Raw genomic sequence first — 16888 nt, forward strand, 5'->3', positions numbered from 1 at the left:
TGATCTAAGCTGAGTTCAGCATGACTATGCTTTAAGCAACATGTCTCTTGGGTTTGGCGCCTTTGAGTAGGTTGGGAACAGGTCTGTACTAGCTATTTTCATTCTAGAGCCCAAGTTTAAAAGGACGTTAGCTACTTAGGGAGAGCTCATTTCATGGTGATAGCAGAAAATCTGCAATGCTTCTGTGGCCAGGGCTCGGAACTAGCAAACTATCACTTCTGCCCGCATTTCATTCACAAACATAAATTCCAATACCAAACTCAAAGTTTAAGCGTGGGGAATTATATTCTGCCCTTAATGTGAGTGACTATAAAGTCTCATAGGCGGAGGAGACAGAAAGGGATAAAGAGCTTTGGCTGAAAATTCAATCTACAACAGTAAGCTGTGACCAAGCAATTCCACTGCTAGTGTAGACCAGATAAAAAGTCATATGTTACTAGAAGGCATGTACAAGTTTGTTCTTAGCACGACTTTTCATTATAGCCCAAACCTGGAAATAACCTAAATATCCAACAGTAGTAGAACAAACAAATAAATTGAAGTGTATCCATATAATTTAATGTAAAAGAGCAGTGAAAATTTACCACTACAATTAACACCATGGGTACATCTCATAAACATAACTTGAGTGAAAGAAGCCCAAATAAAAACAATATACACTCTATAATTCCATACATACATTTTTAAAACTGGCCAAGTTAATACATGGTGACCGAAGTTAGAATAATGGCTCCTCACACAAGGAGGTGAACAATGTTTCCCTTCTAAATATGGTTGTGGATACATGCATGTGTCTCATTTTAAATTCAGGTATATGTATTCACTTGCTTAATAGTATATCTTTTGCAATTTTCTCCTTTTCTCATCTTGGGAAGAGGTAGGAGATAGAAGGAAAAGAGATGTGCAGAAAAGGAAGATGAAAGGAAATGTAAGATGATCTTTCCACATAGAAAGCTATTTGATATAGTGGGAGAAGCGTGGTGACTAGAGTCAGAAAACTTGGATTCAAACCTCTTCTCCAGCCATTTGAGATTGTACAAGTTGCTTGTTGTTCCTTATCTTATTTTCTTTATATCCGTATGTAGAGGTAGTTAATAATCCCCATCTCTTGCATTGCAGTGAAAATTAAATAAGAAGATATATAAAGCACCTATCATAGGTATTGGTTCATTGTAGTGGTTAAACTATGCTGGTGTTTCTTCCTCCTTTTCCTTTCCAAAATTCTCAGTTTAGCCCAGGTATTGTTATTGTCAATGGAGGTTTACAAAAAAAATCAATATTTTAGAAACTCATTTTTGGACTGTGTGTTGCATTGTCTTCAGTCGCATTTTTTTCATAGGACCAATAATGGTGTTGGTACTTATTCATTTGGCCACTTATTGTAGTAAGCAATAAGAATTTTACATGGATTTCTGATTTACAAAGCCCCTAGTAATAAACTATACATCATGGTGTATTAAGAGTTATAAGAAATATTAGACATCATCCATTCAACCATCTCATCTTGAAATTGAAAAAGTTGAGTCCTAAAACTTATAAATCACACTTAAGGTAATACAGCTAGTTAGGAAAGAGTTGAGGTATGAACTCAGTTCTGAAACGCTGGCTTTCCATCACATCATACTACCTGCTTGAAATAGGACCTTGAGCATCAAATACTTTTGATGCTTCTCCATGAGGTTATGGATCCTTGTACTTCCAGTGCCTAATATGGTGAGTGACACTCTGTAGACATTAAATGAATTTAGAATAAGTGAAAAATTTAATGGTATAAAGTTATTTTATATACCTTGACTGGATAGAATATTGCAAGTCATGTTTATCATGCTGGATAAGATATGAATATAGATTCCAGTAGATAATATCTCCAGTTCCATCTCTATGGTCAATCTCATCTCTGACTCTTACTCCCATAAATGATCTGGGTTTTCACTTTCTCTGAAGATCTAGATCAAATTAGGTTACATACCTCCCTTCAATTCCATGGTTTAGAAAGGTACAAAGCCCTCTAAAATATTTCTGCAAATTCAAGGGGACATTTTCATGGCTACCTTGGTCTCTTGGCTCCTGTTTCTATTCATGCAAACTTTACTCTTCATTCTATCGATCCTGATGGAAATTTTCATGTTTGCTTTGATTTATACACAAACACACAAACCTTAATCATAAAAAAATTATACATGAAGTATAAATTTATACATGTATATGTGAAATAGCCTCATTTAAAATTTGGAAAGAAAGAAATATCTCAATAATTCAAATAACTTTAAAAATTTTGGCCTCATTGTTCTTAAAAATCTTTTATTCACCCTATACCATGGAATTTCACTGGCCCTCCTTCCCAATCTGTTTAGCCACTGTTCATCTTGGTGAGTTTACCTGTCACTTCTGGCTTTTTTGTCCTCTCTCTACTTTGTTTCTAGAATCAAAAATATCAATGCTCTTTTTGTCTCATGCAAAGCAGATTTTTTCTTTCAATTGATATCTTGAGTAGACTACAGTCCCAATCCTGGGGGTGTAGAAAGGACTGAGAAAGTTGAGGTGTGGAGGTGCTACATCTATCTTCCACCTCAAGTCTTAGACTTTTCCCCTTGTCATGTTTGTTTATGAAAGTACTTTTCTGGAGTAGCACCTCCAGCCTCTGTGTCAGCCCTATTCATTTTACTTCTTTGAAAAGGAGTGACTTACCTGATTGATAAAATATCTGTGTGAAAAATAAACTGAGTGTGATTGGCTCAGTTTATTTCTTCTGAATGTCTTAGACCTGTCTGCACAGAGAGCACATATTTAAACATAATTATGAGTATATCTCACACTGCTTAATATCCTACTTTTTTCACTTAACATTAGATGGAGGACATTTTAAAAATAGTTCCTTTAAACGTTGAGCTTTTTAAAAGCTACAAAGCATGAATTGTGAGGAACCAATAGCACATCAAACATCACCGTACCTGCTAAATGTTCTGGTAGCTTCTCTATAGGATTTAGCAAGTTTTCTTTCCTGTTCTATGTTGATGACAGATTCATATGTATAAAGTGATATACACTCATTTCCTTCTTTGAAAAGGAAATAAATATATTTACTATATACCTATTGATACCTTTTAAAATGTCTACCATTTCTAGTCTTATTTCTCTTATTTTTGCCTTCTTCCTCTAATGTGATGTTTCTGTGAAGTCAGACAAAGAATGCACAAAGATAGACAGGTGTTTGCCTTGGGTTGGGGAAAAGTATCCAACCTTGAAATGATTGACATACCAAGGATCTGGAACCAAGCAAAACCAAGAGTAGGGTATTAAATAATCTAGTGTATCATGACCTAGACAAGCTTTGCCCACAGGCACATTGGGGAGTTCAGCAAGGAATAAGCAGTGGGAGTGGCAGTCAAGAGTACCTGCAAAGCCAGCTCTGTATAAGACCAAAGCCAGAGAACTCATTGGATTATAGAGCTGGCCACAGGAAGGATGGTCAGCAGTTCAGACTACACTGTGGGAAGAAAGTGGGGAGCTCAGAATTGATCTAGATCTGTCTCTTATCCAGAGGTGTCCAATAGGAAGAGTCATAATTAGGAGTCTCCAGAGGGTGATAACTGAAGCCAGAAGGTGATAAGGGTCTTTATGGTCTACCAGGATTGAGACTACTTGCTGGCTAGTAAAGAGGAATATGGGATCAAGATCTAGTTTCTAAGAATTCCAGGCTGAGACAGGTTAAAAGGGTTGTCAAAATTCCTGTTGAGAGGGCTAAGCTCCATTTAGCCAGGGCACAAATCAAAAACTGAGGTTGAGGTCTGGGTGCCTCCTGTGAGCACCTACTTTACCCCATGAAGTGTAGGGGTGAGGCTAAGGCCCAGAGACCTTGACATACACACCTAGGATTCACCCCAGGCACGTGACATTTTGTGATTGAAGAAATTTTTTTCTTCAAAGTTTAACTTGTTTGCTTATCTCCGTACATATTAGTATTTCTTTCTGTTTCATTCCTCCTTAATTTATCTTGGATATTGACTACTTTTCTTTCAGCTTAAATTTTTAAAAGTTGGGTGTGAAGGTATAAATAAGTCCTTTGGGTATGTTAAAGGTAAAAATTCAAATGTACCCAGACAAAGATAAGCCATCTTCAAAGAAAAGCACCCAAGGTCCAAAGAACCAGGTTGTATAACAATGAAATGGACTCTTGTTCTGATCACATTAGTAGAAAGGGGCCTACAGTGAAGTAGCTTTTTGTGTTAGTCTTAGCTACAGATGTCATGTTCAAACTGTAAATAGTCTGAACACTATTTGAGGAAAAAAACACATATTGAGCTAATTTTTAAATATTTCATGCCCATCAGAATAAATATTCATTAATTTTTTCCTATATCTTTGAGGAATATGCCATTTGACCATTGCAACCATCTGTAGATCTTTTGGCCATTGCCACTCATTCCTTGAGAATTTTAACAACTGGCTCACTGTCTCTCACCAACATTTCTCCTGTCATAAATCTTGAACATTTCAGTATTCACAGAAAAGATGCTTCCAATAAGCTATTCTCTGAGCTTTTGGAGCAGCTCATTTCCAAGGATTTTCTCTTGCACTCCATCCTAGCTACCCAACTCCACCTCTTCCATAACCCCTATTTCAAACACACTTTCCAGCTACAACCCCCAGCTTTCCATCTTACTTCCTCTAATGTCCTCATAGTCAAAAATTCTTCAACCCCTCTGCTTTTTCCAACCCATTTGACTATTTTCATCTTTTACTCTCTTGACCACTCCTTAGCCTCACTTCCCTCCTAGCCTGGCTAACATCATACGGCTCATCATTACGATCACTTTCTTGCATACACTCTCAATTCCTCAGTCCCTCACTCTCTCCCTCTGTTATCCTCACCTGGCTACATTTAAATTCCAGTCTTTTTTCGGCTGTACTGACACAGATAATATGAAAAAAAAAAAAAGCACACAACCACGCTGTCTGGTCTCACTTTAAATTCATGGCAGATGTATGTTGTCCAGTTATCCAATTACATTTCCCTTGTTTCATCCTCTCTTAGGCAAATATTTTGAAACTTCTTCTATGTCTTCATATCACCAATACCTCCTTCTCCCTCCTCATTCTTTTTTCTTGATTATTTAATGTTTGACTAAGAATATAGAGACATATCCAAGAAAACTTATACGTTTCTACAACCAATATACCAGTTTATCTGAATTTCAATCTGTGTTTTGCCTTTCTTTTTGTAACATTGTTTGTATTCATTTTCATGGTCGATGCTTCTCTTTGCACTGGGATCCAACCTGTCTTCTAAAGTTATGACATCTGCTTTTTCCCTCTTTCCCATGTTATCAAATTTTCTTTTTCCTGGATCATTTCCTTTAATATGCATGTGCAATAATATCTCTCATTAAAATATTCTCTTGGCCTTATATCTGCATGCCCTCCCCCTTTCTCAGGTCTCTTGTTTAGCAGAACATCCTTTCTTCACTTCACTCAAAAAAGCATTTGCTTTGCTAGCTCCCTGGCACATGGTCTTAATAAGGCATTAATGGCATTACCTTTGCCAAATTTGATCAAGTCTCAGTCTTCATCTTACTCTTCCTGTGAGCAGCAGTGAGCAGAGCTGAGGACAGTTTTTCTTGAAATACTTCTTTACTTGATCTCTTAATACTTCTAATACTCCTCCTCTAAGTTCACTGATCTTTAAAGTTTCCTTTTCTGATTCTTCATCTTTGGGACTTCTGAGCATGGGAATGCTCCAGGCTCCAACTTTCTTCTTCTCTATTTTCACTCACTCTGTGGTTGATCACATCCAATATCATGGCTATAAATACTTTAAGTACTTTACCATTATATCTTCTGACTCAACCTTTCCTCTGAATTCTAGACTCATATATATAATTGTCTATTTATATCCCCAGGTGGCTATCTAATGGGCAAACTTAAAACATATGGAAATGGACTCTTGATTCTCATCCATCTCCTAAAATACCTGTTCCTTCTATAATCTATTTATCTCTGCAAGTAGGAACTCAAATCTCTTGGTTTTTTAGGACAAAAAAATGAGTCATCTTCTCTCTCATTCCCTACATCTGATGCTCAACCAAGTAGCAAATGCTCTAGATTTGAAATAAATCTGAAACCTGGCTTCTTGCATTACCTTTATTAATATTACCCTAAGACAAATTCCTAATAAACACAGATATACTCACACACATATTCTCTATCTCTCTATCTACACAACTTGAATTTACACACACTTTCAGTGGCTTCAAAATATACAGCTAATTTTAAGAAAATATTTAATTTATTGGGTGGTTAGAATCTATACTGGTATAAGTCAATAATCATAGATTGCCTATTATTCATACTTAAAGAATAGGTAATTTTTCCCCCTTGGGCTTACACATTGCACTATTAGGTCAAAAATAGAAGATTTCCCAGACTGGGAATCAGAATAATTATCTGAAGCAATGCTATTCAGAAGTTGTGTGATACAGATATATTTGCTTTACTCCTTTGCTTCAGTTTCCTCAGCCACAAAGTGGGGCCTGAAATACATTCATCTTTTGCCTTTAAAAAAATTTGGCTTCCTGTAATAACAAGAGGAAAATATTTTGAGAAACTAAAAGAAAAAGAAAATCAAGATACAGTATAAAATATTATACATCCGCTGGGGATCTTAAAGGAATGCAATTCCATTTCTCACCTCTTTTACCCCAGCTCTGCTTCCCTGTGATTGCACAATTTAACACCACAATCTGATGCCCAGGAAGTAAACTAGTACAGTATCTATTCATCCTGCCAATCAAAAGCGAGTAAAATGCAATCCTACCCAGTAAATGAGACCAAAAAAAAAAAAAAGACTTGGGTTGGAGAATTGGGGGAGGAAGAGAACTATTTGAAGATTATTAATATCAAAGACTTAATTTTGTCATTTTACAGAGTTGAGTTAATGGATTGAACTTGTGGCTGTTTAATGTAGTTTTGTCAGAAAATGATGCGTCAGAATTTTTACATCTGAAATACTTGCTCTTTTAAGCTGACTGGAAGCATCAATCATAGGTAAAATTTTCCTGCTGATAGTTCTCTTTTCTCTCGTTATCAAAAAAAGAGGAATTTATATGCAATTTTTCAATGGAAATAGAAGAAAGTCGGTTCGTTTCAAAGACACTTTAAAGCCCCCTGAATTTCTATTTAACTTTGAAAACAAACTTAAACTGATATTATGAATTCTATTAGCAATCATGACTACACAAGTCCCCATTATCATTCCTTACACCTTGACTTAGGTGTTCTAACATGAAGCCTTCAAAGTAGGATGCTATACTTATTTTGGGGTTTGAGTCTGCAGACTCTGGGAGAAAGAAAGGAAGTTAACCTTTTTATGGACTTGGTAGGTTCTGAGCACTATTCTAATTTGGCTCTTTGCATTCAGAGTTTATCTCATATATAATCATCACGGTAATTACTTGAGATAGGTGTTACATTTCCCGTTTAACAAATGAGGTAACAAAGGCTCCGAGAAATTGAATGACTTGCCCAAGGTTATTCAGCTGATAAATAACAGATTCAAGAGTCAAGCTCAGATCTTTTTCTTTCAAAGTCTGAACTCTTTGGAATAATCTATTTGTAGTTAGGATTCCTTTCTGAAAATTATTAAGTGAATTTAGCCCAAATTTAGATATACATTTACAGTCATTCGCAAACAGAAAAAATAGAAAAGAAATCTACGCAAATTAGTGTGATTTAATGCAAAATGGCTTAATGTGGGAATCACAAGACATTCTTTTTGGTCTCAGCTGTCACACTAACTAGCTTTGTGACCTGGGGCACCACTTGGGACCTTAGATTTCTCATCTGTAAAATGAGGGTGTTGAACTCAATGATCTTTACATCCTTTCCAGCATAAAAATATTCTATGTTTCTGAGTGGGAACTAGTTGAAGTGCATTTTCCTCTTTTCAAAGTCATATTAGTAAAACAACTGAAGGGAAACAAATGAAAAGGGGAACAAAACCACCTGCCATACTTCTATGCCATGCCATAATCTCATTAAATTCCCACAACCAACCTGTGTGTCAGGTGTTATTAACCCCCTTTTAACTGAAGGGAAAAGACTCAGAAATGAAGCAGTTCACCCAAGTTCACTAGCAAGATACAATATTGAAGGAGTGTTTGAAAAGTTTAGCTGGAGGAAAAAAACCACTATCATCATTCTGTAAAACAAAGTGCTTTGAAAGCCTTATTTACTTGAACTAGACTCATATGATCCTATAAAGTTAAGTAAATATGGGCTCTAACACACATAGCACCTCTTTATAGTTTCCACATGAATAGAGCATGTTCATGGTATACTCATGCAATGAGGGAAAGAAGTTTTGATCTAGCATGTTTTCCAATGTTGATGAGTGCCCAAGTCTTAGTTCTTAACCTGGTGAACTATGTTTATTATTTTGAATATTTCTTCAAAATATGTATCTAAATTAGCTCTTTGCAAAGTAATATAGAGGAGAGAACCTATTGTACAGTACAGTTTAAGCATCCGTTCTTGTTGACATAAGTACAGAAAGGTAGGAGGAGAATAAAGTCCAGTGGAGTTTGGAGAGGTAGGGGGATAGACAGGGAGAGGACCTTGAAGGGCCTATTGGCCAGGCTGAGGATGTTTGCTTTTCCCTAAGGGAAATAGGACATGCTTAAAGGTCACATGATCCAGATTGAAATCTGAAAAGATAATCTGAGCTGCACCAGAAAAAATGGATTATTACAGACTCTCTAGAGAGGGGCAGATGAACTAGTTATGATGGTATTGCTATAAACCAGGTAAGAGAAAAGGTGACAGACGTTCAGGTTGTAGGTATGGAGATAGAGTGAGATGGATTGACTTGACAAATGTATAGGAGATGAAACTGACAGAACTTGAATATTGATGGTGAATATTGATGGTGAGGCAAGAATGATGTGAGGAATAACTCCTACATTTCTCTCACAAGCAACTGGGTGGTAGTCTTGGAAATGCACCAGGTTGGGAGGTTGATAGTAGGGGGGAGGGGATATTCCAATAAATGTATTACAGAGTGTGGTGCTTTGCAGCCAAAGTTTCTTCTAAAGAATGCTTTCTGATATATCCTCTTGTTAATGCCACTCTCCTCCTTAGAACACAAAATTCTCAAAAAGAATGAGTATAATAAACATAATGATGTATGTTTGAGAGAAAAAGTCTTGATAACTTATTATTCTCTGTTTCAGACTAGCATTTGTACTTTCCCCTTAATAAGCTTGTCACAAAATGTGAAATCCCATTTATTGTGGATAACTAACAGCTGGTGTTTCTGAGGAATGAGAGAGATACAGGTGCCTTTGGCTTGATGAGAAACATTAAACATACATGATTATCAGCTAGGTTTTTTGATCAAAGTAGTTAGGTATTTGGGGGCTTAAATGTATTCAGGGTTTTTGACTCTTTAGTTTCTAAATGGCCAAGAAGATGTGTCCTTTTCAGCATGTCTATATTGCTTAACCAATGAATGATGTCTTTTGGATGGAATGCTCATCTAACATTTTTTGCAGTGGGCCTTAGAGGGTATTCAATTAATTCTGGCATGGTCCTGCATTGTCTCTCAGCAATTTCCTTTTGAAATTGGGACTCCAAAGAATTGACCTAAACTTGTGGAAGCTCCTATTGGAAACACATCCAAACTCATTTTACATGTTCTAAGTGCATTATTAGCACAGTGAATATTTTCTAAGCTCTATTACGCATCAGATCTTATGCTATGTGCCTTTCAAGTGTTTACCCTATTTAGTTCCTACATAAATGCTCTGAGGCAGGTACTATTTTCCTAGCCATTTGACGCAAGAAGCAAAAATGATAACTCTGGATCTCTATTTTTGTACCGTGTTACAGTCAAAGCATCTGTGTAAGTGAGAAAAGTAAAAGAGACGGAGGAAAGAGAGAAAAGGGAAAAAGAAGGGAGTTTCCTCAATTATTTCAGAATATGGAGGTGCTTTCTCTTATAAACACCTGCAAAGAATCATAGCTCTTTATATATTTGGTTATGTTTCATGACAACTATTTGAGATGTTCATTCTGCTGTTCTGTGGCTATTAGAATAACGTACTCCATGAGTGACCTGAGAAAGCCAAAGAACAGAGAACCCAGGAATCTGTCTGTTAAAGGTGATCCAGCCAAATGAATCTACAGAGGAACCCACTTAACTAAGAAAATCTATCCCATACAATCATAGAAATAAATCATTCTTCTGGGGACACAAAAATATGGTTGAAGCATCACCTAAATACAAGACTTCTTCCTAGAGTTCTCCCCAAAGTCATGAGAACATTTTTTTTTAATTGGAGTATAGTTGATTTACAATGTTGTGTTAGTTTCAGGTGTACAGCAGAGTGAATCAGTTATACATATATTAATACATATATCCACTCTTTTTTATTTAGATTCTTTTCCCATAGAGGCCATTACAGAGTATTGAGTAGTGTTCCCTGTACTATAGAGTAGGTCCTTTTAATAGTATCTCAGTCTCCTTTCAAAGTGCCACTCCTCTGGCCTCTTAACCATTCAGATACTTAGTTAACACTGGTGGGCTGCCTACTTCATTCTCAATCCTGTGCTGCATATGAGGGATACCAGATGAAAGGCATATTCAAGCTAAAATTAAATGTAAACCTTATGGAAGCAGACAAGGAGCAAAAGAAACACTAGGTAGAAAGGGGCAGGGATAGGGTAGAGGGGGTGTAGGGAAGACTTTTACCCATGGCTTAGATTTGTCTAACTTTGCCAGCCTGTGATGTTTTAAATCAGCAAACTAAAATATTTTATATTTTATTTTATATTTATATCACCCCTTGTTGCATTTTGGAGATTAGATTTCACATATTTCTTGCAATACCACAAACATTCTGATTTGGGAAATATGGAACAGGGCCCACGGATCTGCATTTTAAACAAAACCTCCCAAGTAATTCAGATACATACTAAAGTCTGAGAATCAGTTGTCTACAGAAGTCACTTTTTGTCTGCTATGCATCTTCCTTAAGGAACAACAGTCAGCCGAGCTTCCAAAATACAAGGGATTTAAGTAGAAGAAAATATACTTGTCTAGATGAGTAGTCATTGGGGGGTGTAAATTCCCAGTGAGTTGCACTTGAGAGTTGACCTCCTTCACATTTTTAGTTAGACTGAGACACTTCATGCAAAAAAAAGAAAATGCCCCAGTCCTTTTGCTGTTCTAGCTGTTAGAATCAGAAGCATATTCTGCCCCTTGGAAGTTAAAATTTACAAGTAGACCAGAAAATGGGGATGGGGAGTAATGTGGGAAATGAAAGCACTTTCATAAAGCAGCTCAAGGTTTTAAATGTGAGAAGGTCATTCACTCAGGTACAACATTTTATTTTTATCTCCTCCCTGGAATACTTAGATCTGACCATTGTGCCTGCCGGCTTCTAACCCAGTGCTGCCGTGGGCTGCCTTAAAAGGAAAATGCTTATGTAAAAAAGACAAGTGTAGGAAGGCAGGCATCAGCTTATCAGACCAAGATGCTCAGCAATTCCACCCACTGCTTCTTTCTCAGAGCAAACTCCCGAGAGATGCTCTTATAGTGAGATGTCTGGCGCTTTACAATGCTTCCCCAACCCTTTCTGATATGATGATTTCCTCCTGATAGCTTAATTTTATTAGACCATAGGAGCACAGTCTGTAAATGTGAAAACACTTAAAGGGAAAGAGAAACTTTCAAAGCAGCTATTTAATGTAGGGTTTAGAAAAAAAAAAAAAGAATCTGGGAGGGGAGGGGGGGGGAAAAAAAAACCCCTAAATCTGAAACCTTACAAAATAAAAGCTAAAATGCTATTTAGGCAGGCTCCTTTTCCCTGTATAAGTAAAATATTCATGAATTCCACTGCTATGGTATTGTATGCTAGATGCAATCACAGACTCTTATGCAGAGCAGAAATCATTGAAAAGTGTACTGTTACCTTACATGCTTCATGGAAAATCCATGAAATCTGCATTGCAAGGCGCTATCTCTTACTGTAGCGACATTGCTTCACAAGTTTCCAGGAGAAGGAGCAGTGATCTTCACTTTCTGTAATGCCATTCATAACAAGATGCCTGGAGGAGAGAGAGCTGACTGCTGTAAGGGCTGCTCTGTAGCCCTGATGGGGATAGAAAACATAGAAAAGGGGCAAATGATCTCACTCAGGGCCTAGTCACTATCAGTGCCCTGTAAATCAATCCAGGGAAACACCTGATGAACTGGAAAGCAGATAGGCCTCTTCATGAGTTAGAAAGATAACTCCAAAGAGAGGCTACTTCAAAAGACAGCTTACCCCTCCATAGGTGATAGAGATCACACAATCTCTTTTAGCCACAAAGAGGTTGTTCTCTTTCATGTGTCTATCCACTTACCCATCCACCCATCTATGCTTGATCTATCTGTTCATTTTGTGAATATTTTAGAGTGGCTGCCGCATTCTGTGTACCGTACATTAGAAACACAAGGATGGATAAGATTCCTCCATCCCACTGTTGATTTAAAAAACCACGCGACCTAAAACTTGTGAGTTATGTTTTTCTCGGGACCTTACTGAGGACTATAGCCTGGGAGACAACCTCTCCACTCTGAGACACTGTTCCAAAGAGGTAAGGGAAGAGACAGGACATATAGGAATTTTTGCTGGGAAAAGAACTCACGTAATAGAACATTAAAAGATAACTGCTAATCACAAAACACAGACATCTCAAATAAATGATCTTAGTGTTTTTCTATGTATGAGAAGATGCAAGAGTCTGGGCTCATTGAAATTATTCCTTTGATAGGCATCTCAGTGATCTAGGGCTGGAATCCTGTTTTTCTCCATCCCTTCAAGGTGAACTGCCCCTGTGGGCTGCTGTGACTGATGGCTCGATGGCAGGCAGTGTTCTTTGTTCTTTGTCCACATCACTAAAACCCCTCACATTTAAGTAGAAAGACATATTGACATATTTCTGGTTAAAAATAATAGATTGAACACATAGTTACCTCAGCTCGACCTCATAAGAAGATGAACAGAATAGGGGAGGATGAGTGGTAACTAATTTAGAAGTCCCCAGAGAGTAGACTAATACTTTGACAGAAGGGAGGTCTGAGAACCTACCCAGTTTGTATGAAGGGACCCTTGAGGGGCTCACTCAGGCAAGGCTTCAGTCATAAGAAATGTTTGGAAGGGACTTCCCTGGTGGTTTAGTGGTTATGACTCCACACTTCCAGTGCAGGGGGCACGGGTTTGATCCCTGGTTAGGGAACTAAGATCCCATGTGCCACATGGTGCAGCCAAAAAAAAAAAAGGAGGTGGTTCAAAGTTTGTTTAAGAACCATGTAGAATACCAAAAGTTCCTGCATCACATCCTGCAGACAGGGAATGGCCTTTCTACTTCTGTCTAGAATATATAGGAGGTTTATTCTCTGGCGAGGGATACCAGCGGATCTCTCTACTGTAAAACACAAGCAGCAGTGAAGAGCAGGGTTCCCTACTGAAAAGAGGCCCAGTTAGCACTAAATTATATGCTGAAGGTTGAGACCTCCCCTCTCCTACTGTTTGTCTCTGTCAGCTCTTCGGACACCTATAGCTGGGTATACACAGTCCAGCCAGATCTTAGGAAATGTTTTCTATTGCATCTAACAACCTGAATGAGTTGACATGGGGGGTTCGCTAACTTTAAAAATAAACAAGCAAACACTATTTCAGTCACTTCCATGTGCAATAAAGACCACCATCCGCAAGCCCCATCCACAAGCACATACTTCCATTCAGTTTTAATTTCCACACTTATATATGTTGAGGGGGGAGCTAAAGATCAGATTAGAGGGAAATCTCTAATACAAAAAAGACCAAAGCAAACAAACAAAAAATAGAAAAAGCATCTTGGAGAAAATAGAGTCTATATGGGAGAAAAAGAATACTAAAACAAAGCTATTCTTTAACAAAGCTGAGATTAGAAGAGAAGATACTGAAGCCATTGGAAAAATAAAAGTACAGGGTTTCTCAGGTGGTGCTGGAAGCAGCCAGGAGAGTTATTCTAAATCTCTGCAATGTGACCTCACTCTACAGTAACCACTGGACACGTGTAGCTATTTAAATTCGATAAAATTAAAAATTTCTAAATATTTGATGAATATGATGTCAGCATTAACAAAGTGGTGGAGGAATACTGAAGAGGGTGTTAGGACCTTTGGCTCAGGAAGCTGAAGAGGAGCCATTTCACCTGAGTCATGTTTTGACAAATTGGAAATGGGGTAGAGAATGTCCCGAGTTTGAGTCCGGGCAGGTCTTATGTCCTATCAGGCTTTGGTCCTATCTGTGCCCTTTCCTGTGACTTGAGAGTTTGAAGAGGCTGTGAAAGCAGAAGTGAGTGCTCCAGGGAGAGATGCAGGCCTAGGAAATCTGAGAAGACAAGAGGACATAATGTTAAAAAAAAAAAAAATCTCTGAGTTGTTGGTTCAGTGGAAGCAGAAATGAAATATTGTCAGATGAACACTGGGTAAGAGTATAAAGACCACAAGAGAATGTGGCTAGTGTGATCAATGTTGAAAAGGTAGAATAAAATGTCTTTGGTTTAGTTATTCTTCATAGAATCATATTCCCTCTAGCTCTGTCCATTATATGTTTAGCATTCCATTGAAGTATAAGCTGGACACCTGCATGATAGAAAATAGTTCTAAAATAGAGACAAAAAGCAAGAAAATTTTGCTCCCTCTCATTACATTCAAAACCATCTATAAAATCTCATGTGTGTTTTGTCGAGACACTGTTTTCGGGCCCGTGATCCGCAAAAAAAGAACATGGGTCCAGAAGGGCAGGTGTCAGATGGAATTCAAATAATTAACTTTAAGGGAGGGAAGGGATGAGAAGATGAGACACATGAGTCAGCAACAAGTTTCAGAAATAAAACAAACAAAAATTGGGGTCTTTCTGAAGTCTTGCTTATCATAGGTAGGTGTCATTTATTATTCGTAACTGTTATGAATAAGAGCAAGTTAAAAAAATGAAAGCAGAAAGGCATTCGCGATCTTATTTCTAATGCAACAGAAATGTTATTGATAATAGCAGTAGTTTAATTTTAAGACTGCTTATTTATGATATTAATAAATTTAGCACATTTGCAATTCATGTTAGCACATTTCAGGATATAGGCATTGTATTAACTATAAAAGGTGTCACTAGTCCTATTAGAGAATGTCTGTTGCAGGATTCATTAATTTATTAAGCACGCTTTCAGTACATATCAAGAGTTATGTTTCTATAGTTTAAAGACACACATGCCTAAGACAAGGTATTTGTTCATCACTGCAGATAAATAAGGAGCTGTTTTACCATTAAAGTGTGTGTGTGTGATAGAGGAGAATTCAACTACTCCTGGTAAAGATAAAACAAAATTTACTAAACAACTTTTCAGTTGCAGACACTATGCTATGTTATTTAATCATCCAAACTACCTTGAGAAGGAACTATGATTTTGCCTTTGAGCATCAGATGAAGTTGAGGCTTCATCCATTTAGCGGGCACCATATTCTGCAAAGTGAAATGTAAAGGTATTTGAAATACATCTTGAACAACTAGTAAATTATTTAATTCATTTATCTAGAAATACTACATGTATTCAACAGTTATTCATGCTCTTTTGCCAAGTGTCCAGCTCCATGCTAGAAGCTGCAAAAGAAAAAAAAAAAAAAAACCCAGACTGAATAGGAATTCTCATGGGAGAAATAAGATAATAAATAAGCAAATAAATGGATCCTATGGCAGGTGGTGATAAGTATGGTGATGAAAAATAAAGCAGGCCTGGGCACTTTCTAAGGGAGTTAGAAAAAAAAAATGCAGAGTGAACCTCCACCCACTTTTTTCTGCATTTTCAAGCTGATGAGAGTATCTAGAAGGAAAGAGCATCCAGAAGGAAAGGGTTACTGGCTTTCCTGCAACATTCCTGTGCTGCGGGACAGCACAGCATTACTCTCCACCTGCCTCTAGAGGGCACTTCACAGCAGTGTGGTGGTAGATGCTTCTCTGAAAATGAGTCGTCTTGGAATAAACTTATGGTTACACACGATGAGTCGTTCCAGAGATGTGCTGCACATCATAGTGCCTATAGCTAACAGTAAGGTGTTGTGCCCTTAAAAAGTTATTCAGAGGGTAAGTCTCAGGTTAAGCGCTCTACACACACACACATAGAAAACAAAAAACCAACAGAGGGGCACAAGGAAACTTTTGGAGGTGATGTATTTATTACCTTGATTGTGGTCATGGTAACTTGAGTGTACACATATGTCCAGACGCACCAAATTATATACATTAATTATATGCATTTTGGGGGCGTACTGATTATACTTCAATGCAGCTGGAAAAATAAAATTTTAAAAAAGGAATCTTCTTGAGCTGAAATGACAGAAAAACCGCTGGGTAATAGTCAACAGTATCACGCTTCTGGTTGCCCCCTCAGTTGTCTTCTGCCGTGTCCGGTGTAGGGGCTTCTCCTAAAGCAGGGGACCCTGATTCACCCCAGTAAAGCCTGCTGGGACTTCCCTGGCTCTGATTCCATCAGTTCCTGGATCTTCACGTTCCCCCCATAGATGCAGAGTGCCTGTATACACTGGGTCAAAGGACTGCACAGAGGTAGTTTATATTCCCCTGAGGTAAAAATGTGAATTTGTGTCAGATATGTACTCTTTGTTATTTTTCATGTGGGTTTTAGTGTCTCCAGGGGTAAGAGTGAGTCCCTCGGGGAGTGGGACAATGTTTTTTGCTTACTTTTTTATTAACTCCATTCCCTTTTCTCCCTATCTTGTGCTTTGAGTGCAGCCTGTTGCCACAAAGAGGTCCACTTAATTATTCAACAGAGCTTTCTGAGTATGTCTGAA

Source organism: Balaenoptera acutorostrata, chromosome 6, assembly GCF_949987535.1.
Source record: "Balaenoptera acutorostrata chromosome 6, mBalAcu1.1, whole genome shotgun sequence".
Taxonomy (NCBI): Eukaryota; Metazoa; Chordata; class Mammalia; order Artiodactyla; family Balaenopteridae; genus Balaenoptera; species Balaenoptera acutorostrata.